The sequence below is a fragment of the Lithobates pipiens genome, unplaced genomic scaffold (assembly GCF_037356315.1).
Source record: "Lithobates pipiens isolate NorthernLeopardFrog02 unplaced genomic scaffold, aLitPip1_a1.2 Scaffold_25, whole genome shotgun sequence".
Classification (NCBI taxonomy): domain Eukaryota; kingdom Metazoa; phylum Chordata; class Amphibia; order Anura; family Ranidae; genus Lithobates; species Lithobates pipiens.
Window position 1 is genome coordinate 103,713,792 of NW_027507787.1, and position 20,595 is coordinate 103,734,386.

The 20,595-nt window shown below is 49.8% G+C and overlaps 5 pseudogenes; all 5 read right to left on the reverse strand.

The window, feature by feature from the left end:
• Window positions 1-1,923: 1,923 nt before the first annotated feature.
• LOC143931572 (5S ribosomal RNA) lies at window positions 1,924-2,042 on the reverse strand (annotated as a pseudogene).
• Window positions 2,043-2,149: 107 nt separating this feature from the next.
• LOC143932627 (5S ribosomal RNA) lies at window positions 2,150-2,268 on the reverse strand (annotated as a pseudogene).
• A 110-nt stretch (window positions 2,269-2,378) lies between these two features.
• Window positions 2,379-2,497, reverse strand: LOC143932307 (5S ribosomal RNA; annotated as a pseudogene).
• Window positions 2,498-3,244: 747 nt separating this feature from the next.
• LOC143931747 (5S ribosomal RNA) lies at window positions 3,245-3,363 on the reverse strand (annotated as a pseudogene).
• A 276-nt stretch (window positions 3,364-3,639) lies between these two features.
• Window positions 3,640-3,758, reverse strand: LOC143932317 (5S ribosomal RNA; annotated as a pseudogene).
• Window positions 3,759-20,595: the final 16,837 nt, after the last annotated feature.

Sequence of the window (20,595 nt, forward strand, 5' to 3'; positions counted from 1 at the left end):
AGTGTATGTATGTCAGGTAGGTCAGCGTGTGTCAGGTAGGTCAGTGTGGGTCACGTAGTTCATCCTTTTTTCCCCACAAATAGAGAGGTTTTTTTTTTTTTAAGGTATTTGATTGCCTCTGCAATTTTTTTTTTTTTTTTTTTTTTGCGATATAAACGGAAAAATCTAAAAAATATTGAAAGAAAATTATATTTTCTGCTTTTTGTTATAAGAAAAATCCAATAAACTCAATTTTATTCATACTTTTAGGTCAAAATGTATTCAGCCACATGTCTTTGGTAATGTTAATAAGTGTATATTTATTGGTTTGCGCAAATGTTATAGCGTCTGAAAACGATGGTACATTTTCTGGAATTTACGCATCTTTTAGTTTATGACTGCCTATCTCATTTCTTGAGGTGCTAATATGGCATGGTTGACTTCTTTTTTTCCCTTGTTTCCCAAGGTGACCATCTTGGTGTTTGTCAAGAGGGTTGAGGGTGCCAAAAGTGAGTGCCTATGGCAACATCACCCTGAAAGCATCTGATACTAAGCAGGGACGGGCCTGGTTAGTACCTAGATGGGAGACCGCCTGGGAATACCCTCTTGAGAAATGCCAAGATGGTCACCTTGGGGAACCACAAAAAAAGGCAGTCTCCCATCCAGGTACTAAGCAGGCCCATCTCTGCTTAGTCTTCAAGACCAGATGAGATCGGGTGCTTTCAGAGTGGAGTGGCCATAGGCAATCTCTTCTGGCACCCAAAACCCTCTTGAGAAATGCCAAGAAGGTCATCTTGGGAAACCAGATATACAAAACAGGTCAACTAATGCAGGTACTAACCAGGCCCGACTCTGCTTAGCCTCCAAGATCAGGTGCTTTCAGGGTGATGTGGCTGTAGGCAATCTCTTTGGGCACACTCCACCCTCTTGACAAACGCCAAGATGGTCATCAAACAAGGGAAAACAAAACAAGTTAACGGCAAAAAAAAAAAAAGATGCCTATGGCACATGCTATTCTCAGGCGGTCTCCCATCCAGGTACTGACCAGGCCTGACCCTGTTTAGCCTCCGAGATCAGACGAGATTAGGGCTTTGAGGGTGATGTGGCCATAGGCAATCTCTTTGGGCACCGTCAACCCTCTTGACAAACCTCAAGATGGTCACCTTGGGAAACAAGGGAAAAAAACAAGTCGACGCAAAAAAAAAAAAAGAAGACTGCAGCTCCTGGTATTCCCAGGCGGTCTCCCCTCCAGATGCTAATCAGGCCCGAACCTGCTTAGCCTCCAAGATAAGACGAGATTTTGAGCTTTCAGGGTGATGAAGCCAAAGACAATCTCTTTGGGCACCCTAAACCTCCTTCACAAATGCCAAGATAGTCACCATGGAAAACAAGGAAAAATAAGTCAACGCCAAAAAAAAATAAAAGAAGCCTATGCTACCTGGTATTCCCAGGCAGTCTCCCATCCAGGTACTAACCAGGCCTAAGCCTGCTTAGCCTCCGAGATTAGACAAGATTGGTCGCTTTCAAGGTGATGTGGCCATAGGAAATCTCTTTGGGTGCCCTCAATCGTCTTGACAAACGCCAAGATAATAACCTTGGGAAACAAGGGAAAAAAATAAGTCAACGCCCCCCCCCCCCCAAAAAAAAAAGAAGCCTACATCACCTTGTATTACCAGGCGGTTTCCCATTCAGGTACTAACCAGGCCCTACCCTGCCCATAGGCAATCTCTTTGGGCACCCTCATCCCTCTTGACAAATGCAAAGATGGTCACTAAGCCCGACCCTGCTTAGCCTCCGAGATCAGACGAGATCGGGCGCTTTCACGGTGATATGGCCATAGGCAATCTCTTTCGGCACCCTCAACCCTTTTGACAAACGCCAAGATGGTCACCTTAGGAAACAAGGGGAAAAAAAACAAGTCAACATAAAAAAGAAAAAAAAAGAAACCTACGGCACTTGGTATTCCCAGGGGGTCTCCCATCCAGGTTTTAACCAGGCCCAACTCTGCTAAGCCTCCAAGATCAGATGAGATTGGTTGCTTTCAGGGAGATGTGGCCGTAGGCAATCGCTTTGGGGACTCTCAACCCTCTTGAAAAATCCCAAGATGGTCACCTTGGTAAACAAGGGAAATTAACAAGTCAACTCCCAAAAAAAAAAAAAAAAAAAAAAAAGTCTATGCCACCTGGTATTCCCAGGCAGTCTCCCATCCAGGTACTAACCAGGCCCGACCCTGCTTAACATCCGAGATCAGATGAGATCAGGCGCATTCAGGGTGATGTAGCCGTAGACCATCGTGCTGGCCACTCTAAACCCTCTTGACAAACGGCAAGATGGTCACCTCTGCAAACAAGCAAAAAAATTAAAACAGGTCTTCAACGCCAACAACATATAAAAAAAAAAGCCTACGGCACCTGGTATTCCCAGGGGGTCTCCCATCCAGGTTCTAACCAGGCCCGACCCTGCTAAGCCTCCGAGATCAGATGAGATCAGTTGCTTTCAGGGAGATGTGGCTGTAGGCAATCGCTTTGGGCACCCTGAACCCTCTTGAAAAAAAAGCCCAAAAAAGAAAAAAAGAGAAGCCTATGGCACCTTGTATTCCCAGGCAGTCTCTCATCCAGGTACTAACCAGGCCTGATCATGCTTAGCCTCCGAGATTAGTCACTTTCAGGGCAATGTGGCCATAGGCAATTTCTTCGGACACCCTCAACCATCTTGACAAACGCCAATATAGTCACCTTGGGAAACAAGGGAAAAAAACAAGTAAACGCAAAAAAATAAATAAGCCTACGGCACCTGGCCATCCAGGTATTAACCAGGCTCAGCCCCTGCTTAGCCTCCGAGGTGAGACAAGATGGGGCGCTTTCAAGGTGATGTGGCCGTAGCCAATCTTTTTGGGCACCGTCAACCCCCTTGACAAATGCCAAAATACACTTTGGGAAACAAGGGAAAAAACAAGTCAACGCCCCAAATGAAAAAAAAAAGGAAGCCTATTCCTAGGTGGTCTCCCATCCAGGTACTTACCAGGCCCGACCCTACCCATGGGCAATCTCTATGGGCACCCTCATCCCTCTTGACAAATGCAAAGATGGCCACTAGGCCCGACCATGCTTAGTCTCCGAGATCAGATGAGATTGGGCGCTTTCACGGTGATATGGCTGTAGGCAATCCCTTTGGGTATCCTCAACCCTTTTTGACAAACGCCAAGATGGTCACCTTGAGAAACAAGGGAAAAAAACAAGTCAATGCCAAAAAGAAAAAAAAAAGAAGCCTATAGCACCTGATATTCCCAGGCGGTCTCCCATCCAAGTACTAACCAGGCCCGCCACTGCTTAGTCTCCGAGATCAGATGAGATGGTTCGCTTTCAGGGTGATGTGGCCGTAGGCAAGCTCTTTATGCAACTTCAACCCTCTTGACAAATGCCAAGATGGTATCCATGGGTAAAAAGAGAAAAAAAGAAAAGAAACCTACAGCACCTAGTATTCCCAGGCGGTCTCCCATCTGCGTACTAACCCAGCCCGCCCTTACTTCTCAGAGTAGTAGGGTGATGTGCCGTAGACAATCTCTTTGGGCACCCTCAACCCTCTTGACAAATGCCAAGATTGTCACCTTGGGAAACAAGGGAAAAAAACAAGTCAACACCAAAAAAATTTAAAAAAATAAACCTACGGCACCTGGTACTCCCAGGTGGTCTCCCATCCAGGTACTAACCAGGCCCGACCCTGCATAACCTCCGAGATCGGACAAGATAGGGTGCTTTCAGGGTGATGTGCCCATAGGCAATTGCTTTGGGCACCCTCAACTCTCTTGACAAACACCAAGATTGTCACCTTGGTAAACAAGGGAAAATAACAAGTCAACGGCAAAAAAAAAAAGAAGCCTATGCCACATGGTATTCCCAGGCAGTCTCCCATCCAGGTACTAACCAGGCCTGACCCTGCTTAGCCTCCGAGATTAGGCCATTTGACCTGACCATCCGCATCAACTCTTATGGAGTTGATCTTTGCCCGAGGCAAGAGCACCTTTTTCGTGGGCTCTGTCTACGATCAGACCCAAGTACTCCAGCTTTTTTAGCAGTATTAAGGAAGATTTCTCTAGGTTTAGAATCCGAACTCTTCAGATGGTTGTAGTGCGTATGCTTTGCTCCAAATGAGCCAACTGATTAGTAACAGATTGTCTAGGTATGCTACGACTTATGCCATGTGCCCTTAATCTGGCTAGAGGTGGACCCAGCACTTTAGTGAACACCTGGGGTGCTGTGGCTAGCCCAAAGGGTAGGGCTACGAACTGGAAATGCTGCTGTTCCAACTCAAACCGTAGAACTCTTGATGAGTGGGAAATATAGGGACATGCAGATATGTATCCCTGATGTCGATTGATACCAGAAGCTCTCCTCCTAGGATATAAACTACTGACCTGATAGTCTCCATGCGAAAGGCATGTATCTTTAGGAACGGCTTTAGATTTTTTAAATCTAGAATGGGTCTGACATGTCCCTTTGGTTTCGGTACTGTAAAAAGGTTTGAATAAAACCCCAAGCCTTGCTCCTTTTTGGGGGATCTGTATGATCACCCTTTGAGATATTAATTGGTCTAGTGCTTGACCTCAGGAAGCAAGACGGTAGAAAGTGCCAAAATTCCAGCTTGTACCTCATCGTTACAGTGGAGATGACCCATCTGTCCAGAATTTCTTGCTTTCCAGAATTCTGGAAACTGTAGAAGTCTTCCCCCCACTTTGGTGAGGGGTGTTGCCTCTTCACGATGAGGCTTTATGATTCTGCTTTGCATGTTTCCGACCCCAGGACTTCTTTTAAAGCCTGGGTCTGACTTTGGGATTTTCCTCTAGAGTGTGACGGTGGAGGCCGTCACCTCTGCCTAGAGGCGGAAGCCCCTGGCATAGGGGGAAAGAGCCCTTTTAAATGAAGGGCGTTTATACTTTCTTTTGACTGGCAAAAGAGTACTTTTCCCATTAGAAATTGTTTGGATATATTTGTCCAAGTTTTCTCCAAATAGTCACTCCCCATGAAAAGGAGCCCAGTTACAAGGTCTTTACATGATGCTTCAGCTGACCAAATTTTTTAACCACGGGATTCTACGCATATGCACAAGCATAAGACATGACGCCTGGTGAATAGAATCTTTAATAGCATATATGGCAAAGCATAATGCTTTTGGTAGTTCAGCCAAATCTCTGGCTTGTTGTGCAGGAAACTCTCTAAGGGCCTGTTTAAATTGGTCCTTTAGGGATTGACAGACGCTTATTGCAGCGACTGCAGACTAAGTAGTTTCACCTGCCATGGAAAAAGTAGATCTTAACAGGGATTTCAACTCCTTATCTGTTGGATCCTTAAGAATCGGTGCATTGTCTACTGGACAAGTTAGGTCTTTATTCACATTGTAAATTGCAGTGTCAACTGCTGGTATTTTCCATCTTTTGTGTGTCCCCCTGTTTGAGAGAGTGTGTCCCCTGTGTGTGTGCCTCCCCTTGTGTGTGTCTCCCCTTGTGTGTGTGTGTGTGTCCCCCTGTGTGTGTGTCTCCCTGTGTGTGTCTCCCACTGTGTGTGTGTCTTCCCCTGTGTGTGTGTGTCCCTGTGTGTGTGTGTGTCCCCGTGTGTGTGTGTGTGTGTCCCCCTGTGTGTGTGTGTGTCCCTGTGTGTGTGTGTCCCACACCTGCACAGGGAGACACGGGGGGAGCACACAGGGGGAAACTGGAGGAAGAACGCACACACAGGGACACACACACACAGGGACACACACACACAGGGACACACACACACACAGGGGGACACACACACACACACAGGGGGACACACACACACACACAGGGACACACACACACAGGGGAAGACACACACACAGTGGGAGACACACACAGGGGGACACACACACAGGGGGACACACACACACACACACAAGGGGAGACACACACAAGGGGAGGCACACACACAGGGGACACACTCTCTCAAACAGGGGGACACACACACTCCCACCACACACACAGGGGGATACACACTCACACACACACACAGGGGGACACACACACACAGGGGGACACACACTCACCACACAGGGGGACACTCTCACACACACACACATACAGGGACACACACACGGGGAGACACACACACACGGGGACACTCACACACACGGGACACACACACACACGGGGGGACACACACAGGGACACACACATAGGGGGACATGACATACAAACTCTGATTGACCTACCTGACCAGGAGGAGATAGACTTCATGTGTTCAGGTACTACAGCAGCAGCTCATCCGTGGTGCTGGTGTGCAAGGCAGCCAAAGGAGAAGAGGAGAGCCGCCCGTCCAAGTGGGTATTGATGTGGTGCGGCCGCCGCATTGTCATTTCTGCCTTCTTCCTGCTCCAGCACAGCAAGCTGGGAGAGGACTAAGATTGCAGGAGTGTAGGCTAAGGGAGCCGCTGCGAATGCTGCTCAGGGTGGCGGCGTCATCCCTTTCTCTCCCTCCTGGGCTCTACACTCCACGCTACCATAACAGCTGCGGGACAATCCAGACCAGAAGTCGTAGGCCAGGCCCCACGAGCACTAGCGCGGAGGAGGAGGAAGTGCAATCCTCCTCTGCTTTGAATGTTGGGCAGTGTGGGCACAGTGGGCAGTGACGTTAATGGTTGCTAGCCGCCAGGCGGCTATAGCAATCAGTGACCAAGAGTAAAGTCGGGTGGAAGCGGGGCAGAGCTAAAGCTGGAGCTGGAGCCAACCATGGCTCAGTCTGCCCCTGTTCCCTGCATTCTGGACCGAGACTCTGGGCTACTGGTCCCAGACTACGGCCACCCCCTAAAGATGCCTCTGTTTGTTCCCAAAGTAGGGACGTACATCAGAGTGCAATGGTCGGCAAGTGGTTAAAGCGATGCAGTGCCGAATCGCAAAAAGTGCTCTGGTCTTTGGCCAGCCAAATGGTCCTGCGCTGAAGTGATTAAATGCCCAAAATGGTCCTTGGTGACTAAAAAAGGCACACTCCTGACCTTTGAATGCCAAAAAGGTCCTCGGTGACCAGGGGCGGACTGACAACTAATGGGGCCCCCAGGCAATAGAAGCTCATGGGGCCCCCTTGGGCACCACACCTGCACAGGGAGACACGGGGGTAGCACACAGGGGGAAACTGGAGGAAGAACGCACACGCGCACACAGGGACACACACACACAGGGACACACACACACAGGGACACACACACACAGGGGGACACACTCACACACACACACACAGGGGGACACACTTACACACACAGGGGGAACCACTCACACACAGGGACACACTGACGCACACAGGGGGACACACACACAGGGGGAGACACACACAGGGGGTCACACTCACACACAGGGGGAGAGACACACACACACACAGGGGGAGAGACACACAGGGGAAGAAACACACACTCACACACACACAGGGGGAGACACACACACACAGGGGGAGACACACACACACAGGGGGAGACACACACACAGGGGGACACACACACTCACACAGGGGGGACACACAATCACATGGGGGGACATACACTCACACGGACACACACACACACAGGGGGACACACACACACAGGGGGGACACACCACACAGGGGGACACACTCACACAGAGACACACACTCACACAGGGGGACACTCTCTCTCACACACACACAGGGGGAGACACACACACACACACAAAGAGGGAAGACACACACAAGGGGAGGCACACACACAGGGGGACACTCACACACACACAGGGGGACACAAACACACGGGGACACTCACACACGCCACACACAGGGGGACACACACACACACACACACACACTCACACCACACACACACAGGGGGATACACTCTCACACACACACACACACACAAACACAGGGGGATACACACTCACTCACACAGGGGGCACACACACAGGGGGACACACACACAGGTGGACACACACTCACACCACACAGGGGGACACTCTCTCTCACACACACACATACAGGGACACTCACACACGGGGAGACACACACGGGGAGACACACACAGGGGGACATTCACACAGGGGGACACTCTCACACACACACAAGCACAGGGACACACACACACACACACACAAACACAGGGGGACACTCACACAAGGGGAAAACACGCACACAGGGGGACACACACTCACAGGGACACACACACACACACAGGGGAAGACACACACAGTGGGACACACACACAGGGGGACACACACACAGGGGGACACACACACAGGGGGAGAGAGACACACACACAGGGGGAGAGACACACAGGGGAAGAAATACACACACAGGGGGAGACACACACACACAGGGGAAGAAACATACACACACACACACACACACACACACACAGGGGGACACACACATTCACACCACACATGGGGACACGCACACTCACACGGGGGGCACACGCAATCACATGGGGACACACACACACTCATACGGACACACACACAGGGGGACACTCTCTCACACACACACGGGGAGACACACACACAGGGGGACACACACACACAGGGGACACTCTCTCAAACAGGGACACACACACACGGGGACACTCACACACACCACACACAGGGACACACACACACACTCACACCACACACACAGGGGGATACACACTCACACACAGGGGGACACGCACACTCACTCACACAGGGGGACACACACAGGGGGACACACACACACACAGGGGGACACACACACACAGATGGACACACACTCACCACACAGGGGGACACTCTCACACACACACATACAGGGACACACACACGGGGAGACGCACACACACGGGGACACTCACACACACGGGGACACACACACAGGGACGCACACATAGGGGGACATACACAGGGACACACACACACACAGGGGGACACTCACACACACATGAGGACACTCACACACACAGGTGGACACTCACACAGGGGGACACACACATGGGGACACAAACACAGGGGGACACACTCACACGGGGGCACAGGGGGACAAACACACAGGGGGACACTCACAAACGGGGGGGGCACTCACAGAGGGGGACACTGTGGGTTGGGGGGATCCGGGGCCACATGCATTCTGTACTGCCGCCTCCCATCACTTGTGGCAGGCCCAGGCTTCACTTACCGGATGCCGATAATAACGGCGCAGCTCCCTGCCGGCCCCTCCACTTATCTGCTGTGCCCGTATCACATGCCGCGATCATGCCAATTACAATACTGCTAACGGTGCGCTGCTCCCCACCGGCCCCTCCTCCCCTCCCGTCCGTCCCAGGTGCTTGTACGGTATGCGTTGCGACATCACCTGGGACGGACGGGAGGGAAGGAGGGGGCGGCGGGGAGCAGCGTGCCGTTAGAAGTACCGTTTGCAGTATTGTAATCGGCATGATCGCGGCATGTGATACGGCACATCCGCTTCAAGTGGCCTCTCATCTGGCCGAGACCGGGCCGGGCACCTAATGACCTCGGGCGGCACCCGAGTGACCGACTGGTCAGTCCACCCCTGTCGGTGACCAAAAATAGCTGGGTGTGCTGTTTTTTTTCACTGGGGCCCATTTTTGGCCTCCAAGGATAATATTTAGCCTAGAAGGTCCGGGCTTTTTTTGGTAACTGAGGACCATTTTTGGTATTCAATGTTTGGTTGTTTGTATTGCACAGTGACCTTTCTGTAACCTCTAGCCTCCCTCTGCTGTGATTTATTACAATGTACAGTATTTTAAAAAAATCGTATTCAGTTTGTTAGATCTTTTTTAGATCAGGTTAGATCAACTGTTGTTTGCGTTAGATCTCATACAGAAGGAGCAATATTAACAGTTATTTGCAGGGGGGGCTAACCCGTCATCAGCCCGCCTTATCAAATTTTCTGGCCAAAAATCATTCAGGCTGATAAATATTTGTTAGATCCGGTAAGATCAAGTGGTTTTAATGTTAGATCTCACATAATTAGAAACTTATTAAGAGATTAATGAGGGGGGCTGCCCCCTCCCCTTATCTCCTTTCCCATCAAAATAGAGATATTAGGTGGTACATATGGACGGGTTATCCCCCCACATGCAATTTTGGCCAGAAAAAAATATTCATTAGATCCCGTAAGATCAAGTGGTTTTGACGTTCGATCTCACATAATTAGAGACTTATTAAGTGAATAATGAGGGGGGTTGCCCCACTTATTTAATTTTCTGCCCAAAAACCATTCAGGCTAATAGATATTCCTTAGATCCGGTAAGATCAAGTAGTTTTAATGTTAGATCTCCCATCATTTCAGAGATATTACACATCAAAATACAGATATTACGTAGTAAATATGGACGGGTTAGCCCCCCCACATGCAATTTTCTGCCCAAAAATCATTCAGGCTAATAGTGTCAGAAACCATGAATCAGACCGAGACAGAAGTACAATTAAATCACACTTGTTTATTAAATAAAAATAAAAAGGTAAGTAGAGAAAGTGTAGTCAAAGCATAGCCAGACTCCAGCAACCCGATCGAGTAGTCAGCCAGGCCAGAGTTCAATAACCAGATTGGGTAATCAGCCAGGCCAGAAGTCAGGGATCCAAGTGAAACAGCAGCAAGCGGAAAAAGGAGCCAGAAGGGATGTCAGCAAGCCAGTCTTTAAACAGAACTGCAGGAGATGGTTTCTTGTGATGTGACCAAGGCGAAGGCAGAGATGAAGTCAGCTGGACAGCTTTAAGTAGGCAGGTCAGACGAGCATGATAAGGAACAGCTGGTAACTGTGGAGAGAGATGAGAGCTGGCAATTAGCCGACAGCTGAGCAGCCAACCCAGAGAAGTAAGGGCTAAACCAGCCCTGAAAAATAGATATTCATTAGATCCGGGAAGAGCAATTGGTTTTAACGTTTGATCTCACATCATTTCAGAGATATTCCACATCAAGAGATATTAGGTGGTACATAAGGAAGGGTTAGCCCCCCTTATCAAATTTTCTGGCCAAAAATCATTCAGGCTAATAGATATTCGTTAAATCCGGTAAGATCAAGTGGTGTTAACGTTACCTAACGGATCTCAACCAGTGTCAGTCTGCCCCAGTCAGCTCTTTAGCGCGGGCTAGGGGAGAATGAACGCAGGGGGACTCTTATGACAATACATATAAAAATACATCTAACATTTTCCACAACGTGCCACCAGAGCCAGATTTACAGTTCACACCCATGGACTCACAAAGATCTCAGCCAGTGACTGTATCTCACTCTCTACCCGTTTCTGAAGATGAAAACAGAGGATAAAGAGAAAGATTGTCTGTGGCCATCTCAAATGTCAGGGCCTGCCACCTCCCCTTTTCTTCTCCTCCCAAGGTGATTGAGGTGACTCTCAGGCCAGAGGATCCTGAGTTTGGACCTTAAAGTCCACCTTTTGAAGAGTTGGAAGACGCTCAATCTTACCTGCTGACAACAGACCCCTAAGACTTTCCATCCTTCATTGAGGAAACTGAAGCTGATATGCAGGAAGAAGAAACCAGTGTGCCTGTAACCCCAGAACCTAAAGAACAGCAAGAGCAAAGGGTTATTCACCCACCCAAAAGACTGCTCTGAGGAGGTCTTTCTCATTGTAAAAAGGACTCTTGAAGTAACTGACGCTTCCACCGCAGATTTGGTGGTGGCAGGGCTGGTGCAAGGACTTTTGAAACACCACAAGACCGCACCAGAAGCAGACCCCCAAAGGCACCAGAAAACCACACCAGAAGCAGACCCCCCAAAGGCACCAGAAGACCACACCAGAAGCAGACCCCCCAAAGGCACTAGAAGACCGCACCAGAAGCAGACCCCCCAAAGGCACTAGAAGACCGCACCAGAAGCAGACCCCCCAAAGGCACTAGAAGACCGCACCAGAAGCAGACCCCCCAAAGGTACCAAAAGACCGCACCAGAAGCAGACCCCCAAAGGCACCAGAAGCAGACCCCCAAAGACCGCACCAGAAGAAGACCCCAAAAGGCACTAGAAGACCGCACCAAAAGCAGACCCCCAAAGGCACCAGAAGACCGTACCAGGAGCAGACCCCCCAAAGACTGCACCAGAAGCAGACCCCCAAAGGCACCAGAAGACCACACCAGAAGCAGACCCCCCAAATGCACCAGAAGCAGACCCCCCAAAGGCACCAGAAGCAGATCACCAAAGGCACCAGAAGACCGCACCAGAAGCAGACCCCCAAAGACCGAAACAGAAGCAGACCCCCCAAAGGCACCAGAAGACCGCACAAGAAGCAGACCCCCAAAGGCACCAGAAGACCGCACAAGAAGCAGACCCCCCAAAGGCACCAGAAGACCACACCAAAAGCAGACACCCAAAGGCACCAGAAGCAGACCCCCCAAAAGCACCAGAAGACCGAAACAGAAGCAGGCCCCCAAAGAAGGCACCAGAAGACCGAAACAGAAGCAGACCCCCAAAGGCACCAGACGACCACACGAGAAGCAGACCCCCAAAGGCTCCAGAAGACCAATCCAGAAGCAGACCCCCAAAGGCACCAGAAGACCGCTCCAGAAGCAGACCCCCAAAGGCACCAGAAGACCACGCCAGAAGCAGACCCCCCAAAGGGACCAGATGACCACGACCACACCAGAAGCAGACCCCCCCAAAGGTACCAAAAGACCGCACCAGAAGCAGACCCCCAAAGGCACCAGAAGCAGACCCCCCAAGACCGCACCAGAAGAAGACCCCCAAAGGCACTAGAAGACCGCACCAGAAGCAGACCCCCAAAGGCACCAGAAGATCGCACAAGAAGTAGACCCCCCAAAGGCACCAGAAGACCACACCAGAAGCAGACCCCCAAAGGCACCAGAAGCAGACCCCCCAAAAGCACCAGAAGACCGAAACAGAAGCAGACCCCCAAAGAAGGCACCAGAAGACTGAAACAGAAGCAGACCCCCAAAGGCACCAGAAGACCACACCAGAAGCAGACCCCCCCAAAGGTACCAGAAGACCGCACCAGAAGCAGACCCCCCCCAAAGGCACCAGAAGACCGCACCAGAAGCAGACCCCCAAAGACTGCACCAGAAGAAGACCCCCAAAGGCACCAGAAGACCGCACCAGAAGCAGACCCCCAAAGGCACCAGAAGACCGCACCAGAAGCAGACCCCCAAAGGCACCAGAAGACCACACCAGAAGCAGACCCCCCAAAGGCACTAGAAGACCGCACCAGAAGCAGACCCCCCAAAGGTACCAAAAGACCCCACCAGAAGCAGACCCCCAAAGGCACCAGAAGCAGACCCCAAAGACCGCACCAGAAGAAGACCCCCAAAGGCACTAGAAGACCGCAGCAGAAGCAGACCCCCAAAGGCACCAGAAGACCGTACCAGAAGCAGATCCCCAAAGACCGCACCAGAAGAAAGACCCCCAAAGGCACCAGAAGACCACACCAGAAGCAGACCCCCCAAAGGCACCAGACGCAGACCCCCCAAAGGCACCAGAAGACCACCCAAAAGCACCAGAAGCAGACCCCCAAAGGCACCAGAAGACCGCACCAGAAGCAGACCCCCAAAGACCGCAACAGAAGCAGACCCCCCAAAGGCACCAGAAGACCGCACAAGAAGCAGACCCCCCAAAGGCACCAGAAGACCGCACCAGAAGCAGACCCCCCAAAAGGCACCAGAAGACTGCACCAGAAGCAGACCCCCCAAAAGGCACCAGAAGACCGCACCAGAAGCAGACCCCCAATGGCACCAGAAGACCGCACCAGAAGCAGACCCCCCAAAGGCACCAGAAGACCACAACAGAAGCAGACCCCCCAAAGGCACCAGAAGACCGCACCAGAAGCAGACCCCCCAAAGGCACCAGAAGCAGACCCCCAAAGACCGCACCAGAAGAAGACCCCCAAAGGCACTAGAAGACCGCACCAGAAGCAGACCCCCAAAGGCACCAGAAGACCGTACCAGAAGAAGACCCCCAAAGACCGCACCAGAAGCAGACCCCCAAAGGCACCAAAAGACCACACCAGACGCTGACCCCCCAAAGGCACCAGACGCAGACCCCCCAAAGGCACCAGAAGAAGACCCCCCAAAGGCACCAGAAGCAGACCCCCAAAGGCACCAGAAGACCGCACCAGAAGCAGACCCCCAAACACTGCAACAGAAGCAGACCCCCCAAAGGCACCAGAAGACCGCACAAGAAGCAGACCCCCCAAAGGCACCAGAAGACCGCACAAGAAGCAGACCCCCCCAAAAGGCACCAGAAGACCGCACCAGAAGCAGACCCCCCAAATGGCACCAGAAGACCGCACCAGAAGCAGACCTCCCAAAAGGCACCAGAAGACCGCACCAGAAGCAGACCCCCAATGGCACCAGAAGACTGCACCAGAAGCAGACCCCCAATGGCACCAGAAGACTGCACCAGAAGCAGACCCCCCAAAGGCACCAGAAGACCGCACCAGAAGCAGACCCCCAAAGGCACCAGAAGACCGCACCAGAAGCAGACCCCCAAAGACTGCAACAGAAGCAGACCCCCCAAAGGCACCAGAAGACCACACCAGAAGCAGACCCCCCAAAGGCACCAGAAGACCACAACAGAAGCAGACCCCCCAAAGGCACCAGAAGACCACACCAAAAGCAGACCCCCAAAGGCACCAGAAGCAGACCCCCCAAAAGCACCAGAAGACCGAAACAGAAGCAGACCCCCCAAAGGCACCAGAAGACCACACCAGAAGCAGACCCCCAAAGGCACCAGAAGACCACAACAGAAGCAGACCCCCCAAAAGCACCAGAAGACCGAAACAGAAGCAGAACCCCAAAGAAGGCACCAGAAGACCGAAACAGAAGCAGACCCCCAAAGGCACCAGAAGACCACACCAGAAGCAGACCCCCAAAGGCACCAGAAGCAGACCCCCAAAGACCGCACCAGAAGCAGACCCCCAAAGACCGCACCAGAAGCAGAGCCCCAAAGGCACCAGAAGACCACACCAGAAGCAGACCCCCCAAAGGCACCAGAAGCAGACCCCCAAAGGCACCAGAAGACCGCACCAGAAGCAGACCCCCCAAAGGCACCAGAAGACCGCACAAGAAGCAGACCCCCCAAAGGCACCAGAAGACCGCACCAGAAGCAGACCCCCCAAAAGGCACCAAAAATTTGGCCTCACTGGACCTAGAGTTGCCACCTCATCCCTTTAAACCCAAACACATATGAATTGCACAGGTTCTGAAACCAATTTAATGCAGATAAGGCACCAAGTGAGTTTAATTACCACCTGAATCAGCCACAGAACCCGTGAAATTCACATGTGTTTGGTTTTAAAGGGATGAGAGGGCAACTCTAAGCCCTTGTACACACGGTCGGAGATTCCGACAACGAAATCCGTCTTTTGTCCGACGGATTTTGTCCGAAACTGTTGTATACACACGGTTCACACATAGGTTCTTTACCACATGATCAGCTGTGTCCAATCACAACAAATGTTAGATGACATGCTAGTACATTTTTGGCAGACAATGGTCTGTTGTCAGATTTTTGCATCGTATGTACACAAGCTTGTTGCACAAAAGTCCAAAGTACAAGCACGCATGAGCGGAATAAATGCTCACCAAACACGACATTAGCAGAAGGTGCCCAAAGGGTGGCGCCCAAGAGCTGAAATTCCACGTAGTACATCACTGCATTCGTGTTTGTTGGCCGACAATTGTGTATAATCTTGTATGCAGGACAAGTTTACGGCACACGCCTTTCGGACAAAAGTCTGACGTTTTGTTGGCCAAAAATCCAATCATGTGTACGAGGCTTAAGGCTTGGTAGACAGATGTGGCTCGCAGCAGGGGTCCAGTTATAGTCCATTCACACAGGGGCAACATGACTTCGAGCGAGACTTTGGGAGGCAACTTGGACACGACTTGAGTATGAATCACAGCACGACTTGAGGCAACTTATAAGGCAACTTGAAGTTGCTTCCAGGACAGGGGACTTTACCAGTGGTCAATCACATAATAATCAGCTCTGTGGGAGGGAGGGGTTTGCCTATTTTTACTTCCTGGAAAGTTACTTCAGTTAAGACAGGGGATCAGACTTGGAGGCAACTTCTATAGAAATCAATGGGTACAAGTTGCCTAGAAGTCAGATTGAAGTAGTTGCCACCTGTCCAAAATTAACCCAGACAGTATGGGTTTTGAAACATGTGTCCAGGTCTCTGGCCACCTGAGACCCGGGCACATTATTCCTTTCAGACCCGTCAGTGGCTCCCTTCCTGCACGGCCGTGTCTCCTCAATTTCGGGGTCCGCAGCGGCGTATCGCTTATTAATTTCTGCTCCTGTTTAGCTGTCTGAGACTCTGAGTACAGAACGCGAGGCGGGAGGCCGAGGCGGAGCCTCCATGGTGCTCTCCTCCAATCCCCTGGCTGGCTGCAGAAGGGACAAGGACAAGGAGGTGGCCGCTAGCGGGGGTTAAAACTGCAGCACTAGTGGCCGCATACCGTCGCTAAAACGACGGTAAAGCCCCGCTAAAAATAGCAGCACTTTACCGCCGACGCCAGCACCGCCCTAGTGTTAAAAAAGTCCATGAATATAGGTTCCCATACAAGAGTTCTTCAACATCAAAACATGAACTGGAGAAAATGCTAGCCAACCTGGCTATGCTTCCATAGTCCTGCTGCTATGCATACCAGTCCCTCAGACCAGCGGCTGTTCAGGCTCGCTTAGCCTTGAAGATTGCTGCACCTTGCTGCACAGTAGAGCTGCACAATTATTCGTTCAAAAATTGTGATCTTGATTCAACCCCCCCTCCCGATCTCTATGCGCATTTCCCTGATTCATTCCCGTAACAAGTGCAGAAAGTTCTCTGCTCACTCAGCTGTCAAAAAAACAGGTAGCTTGCCACATTTTTCACAAAATTGTCAGCGCTGGGAGATAACTATAAACATTGTAACATTTAGTACTTTTATAGATGAAAGGGATGAACTTTGTGTAAATGAGGTCAGTTCAACCACTTAAAGATTAAACCTTTTTCTGACACTTGTTGCTTACAAGTTAAAATCAGTATTTTTTGCTAGAAAATTACTTAGAACTTCCAAACATTACATATATTTTTTTTAACAGAGCCTAGACAATAAAATGGCGGTTGTTGCAATATTTTATGTCACATTGTATTTGTGCAGGGGTCTTTCAAGCACAGTTTTTTGGGAAAAAAATACACTTCAACAAATAAAAAATAAATAAAAAAACAGTGACGTTAGCCCGATTTTTTTATATATTGTAAAAGATGATGTTACGCAGCGAGAATCGTGATCTTTATTTTAAGCAAAAAAAAATCATGATTCTCATTTTAGCCAGAATCGTTCAGCTTTACTGCACAGATACACACTCTGCCCTCTTGATAGGAGCCCACCTGACTCCTGGGATGAGAACTCAAGGCTGCAAGTTTCCAGCAAAACCCAGACACAGGATTGAAGGTTAGCAGCCATCACCGAAAATCATGCTAGGTCTTATTTTCGGGGAAACAGGGTATGTGGGTTATATCGACATATCAGGTGCTGGACACTGGCACGCCCCTTAAGGCGTGAACTTCCCCCATGTAACCCCTCCCATTATTGGGAGTCCTCAGTTTTGTAGCCAAGCAATCAAAGTGTATAAGAAGAAGAAGGGAGGGACCTCTGTGTCCCCTGATGTACATCAAAGAAAAGGATTTTACAGGTAAGCTGTTTTAAAAATCCTATTTTCTTTTCTTACATCAGGGGACACAGAGCCATAGTAATAACTATGTGGGATGTCCCATAGCAATGGCAACTGAAGGGGGGAGACAGAATCAAGGAAACAGCAGGCCAGAGGACTCATACTGCAGTCTGCAGTGTATACTGTGCCCAAAGGCAATATCCTCATGACCTTTAATATCGATTTGAAAAAAACAGATAAACGTCTGAACCAAAGACCAAGTTGCGGTCTTACAGATCTTAGCCATAGAGGCCTAATAATGCACCACCCAAGAGGCACTAATCGCCCTGGATGAATGTGCTCTTAATATGAGAAGGAAGAATTTTCTTCTTTAAGCTGAAGCTTGATCAATCACTTGACAAATCCATTTGGAAAATAGTGGCTATGGATGCTGCCTGTCCATATCTTGGACCCTCTGGCTGTACAAACAAAACCTGTGTTTTGCGAATCTGAGCGGTCGCCTTTAAATAGATTCTGATCGCTCTTACTACATCAAGTGACTGTAGTGCTTTCTCTTCCCTAGATTAAGGCTTCTGGGGAGAAAAAAGGAAGAATAATATCTTGGTTTAAATGAAAACCTGTTACCACCTTTGGTAAGAATTCAGGATGAGGACATCAAACCACCTCATCCTTATGCATGATGAAATATGGCTCTTACAAGACAGAGTCGTTAGTTCCAATACTCTTCTAGTAGAAGAAATGGCAAGCAAAAAAAGATTATCTTACTTGTCAAAGAACCAAGAGAATTTCTCGTAAGGTTCAAACGGCTGATTTAACAAAGCCGACAAGACCAATTTTAAATCCTAAGTATTTAGAGGTGCCTTGATATGGGGGATAAACTGTGTTACCCCCTGAATAAGCTACGCACCAAGAGTAGGAAGCAACAGGCCGTAGGAAAAGACATTGACATGGCCTGGATCTGGCTCTTGATAAAAGTCAAGGCCAGCTTCATTTCAGATCACATAGGCAGGAATCCTGCCTATTGACATACTTCCTGGGGTGCCAACTCCTGGATCCATACCAAGAAACCTATGCCTTCCAGATTCTATAGTAAGTAATTGTGGAAGCCGGCTTCCTGGCATTAGTCAAAGTAGACACTACTGAAGGAGATCACCCACGATCTTTTATAGAGTCTTATATTTATCTTTTTATATACTCCTTATCCATAAAGTTGGATGAAATACCGGACCTTGTGCAAGAAAGGTCTGGCTATAATGGCAGAGTCCAAAGGACTCCTACTGCCATATTTATGATCTTGAAAAATTAAGATCTTCTGGGACCTGGCTGGGGTCACCAGAATCGCCTCTTCTTGTTCCTGCTTAATCCTGCAGACAAGGCGCGGAAGTAGCAGAACTGGAGGAAAAGCATAGATCAGTGAAAACTGATCCCCTGGGAAGACTAATGCGTCTGTTCCTCCTGCTAGCGGACCCCTTGTTTGACATAAAGTTGTCGACCTTCTTTTTTTTTTTATCCAGAAAAAAAACTAGTATCCAGCCACGGCCCCCATAGTTTTTCAAATTTATCAGGGCAACCTCTATGCTGATAGTAATACGCTGAGAATAGACAAAATTGTCTAACAGTGGTGGTCCACTACCGGACCGATGGAGTCCGATTTCCAGTGGAGCATTATCAACTTGCGGGCAATAAAGAGCGCCCTGGTCAGAGCCTCTCTAGTATGCCATTCCCAGTCCAACTCATCCAGCAAGTTCAGAATGCAACACCGAGGATCCCAGGGGACTGACACCCGAAACACCGTGCTCAGGGTGCCCCTCACCCCCCTCCAATAGACATGAAGTTTGGGGCATCGCCACAGCATCACCACCGTGATCCCTTTTTACATCTGGTACACACCGGTGTCGGTGTAAGGCCCATAGAGTGTAGCCTACGGGGAGTATAGTAAATTCTCAGTATGGTGTACAGTTGGGTAAGTCTATGCGTCACATTCAGCGAGCAGATTGCCACCGATTGCAACACCTCCTCCCACTGCTCATCTTCCAGGGGTCCCACATCTAATTCCCATTTCCTTTTAACCGCAGGGGGTGTTTCAACAAGAACCTGCTTAAAAGGGTAGCATAGCTCTGCGAGATAAATCCTTTTGAGTTGGCAGCTGATTTAAGCTGGGACACAAGAGGCAATCCCTCCAGCTGCCAGTCCGAAACCTTTGATTGGGCCAGAAAGGCGTGCCTAAGTTGCATATAATAAAAGTACATATGTGCCCGGAGTTGATATCTTGCTCTCAGAGTATCAAAGGATAACAGTTGACCATTACTGATTATCTGCGTTAGATAAAACACTCGAGGGGAGTGCCACCTTTCCTTATGCTGCAGCTTTGCTAATTCAGGATATGACTCATTAGCCCAGATAGGGCTGTATTCACTAATACTCGTAGCTCCCTGCAAATATTTGGTTTTGTTCCATACTTTCTGTATTAAGTTATATGTGGGGAAACTTTTTTGGGGGGGTTTGCCGAAGGCCTGAGCCTCCAGGGCAGTCGGAACAGATCCCCCGCCCACCGTGTACAACATGATGGCCTCAGAAGCGCTAGGGACTCTGCCAGTGGGGTCACTCTCAGGGGCCATAGTGCCTATTAAATGTTGTAGTTGAGAGGCTAAATAGTACAGCCAGGGGTTCGGCAGCGCAAGCCCCCCGTCCCACTTTGGGTGTTGGAGATGCTCTAATTTAATCCTAGGGGGTCGGCCTTTCCATATTAGCTCACGAAAGATGGAGTTCACTATCCTAAAAGTCTTCAGCGGGATCACCACAGGAGAGTTGTGCAACATGTATAACAGTTGGGGCATTAGGATCATTTTAATAAGGTTCACCTTGCCTGCAGCCAACATACACAGCAAATTCCAAGTCTTAGTCCTGGAGCGAAACCTGGTCAGCAGCGGTGCAATGTTTAACGCAACATAGTCTCTGATTTGCGGTGTCACCTGTATCCCCAGATATTTAAACTGGAGGGCGATA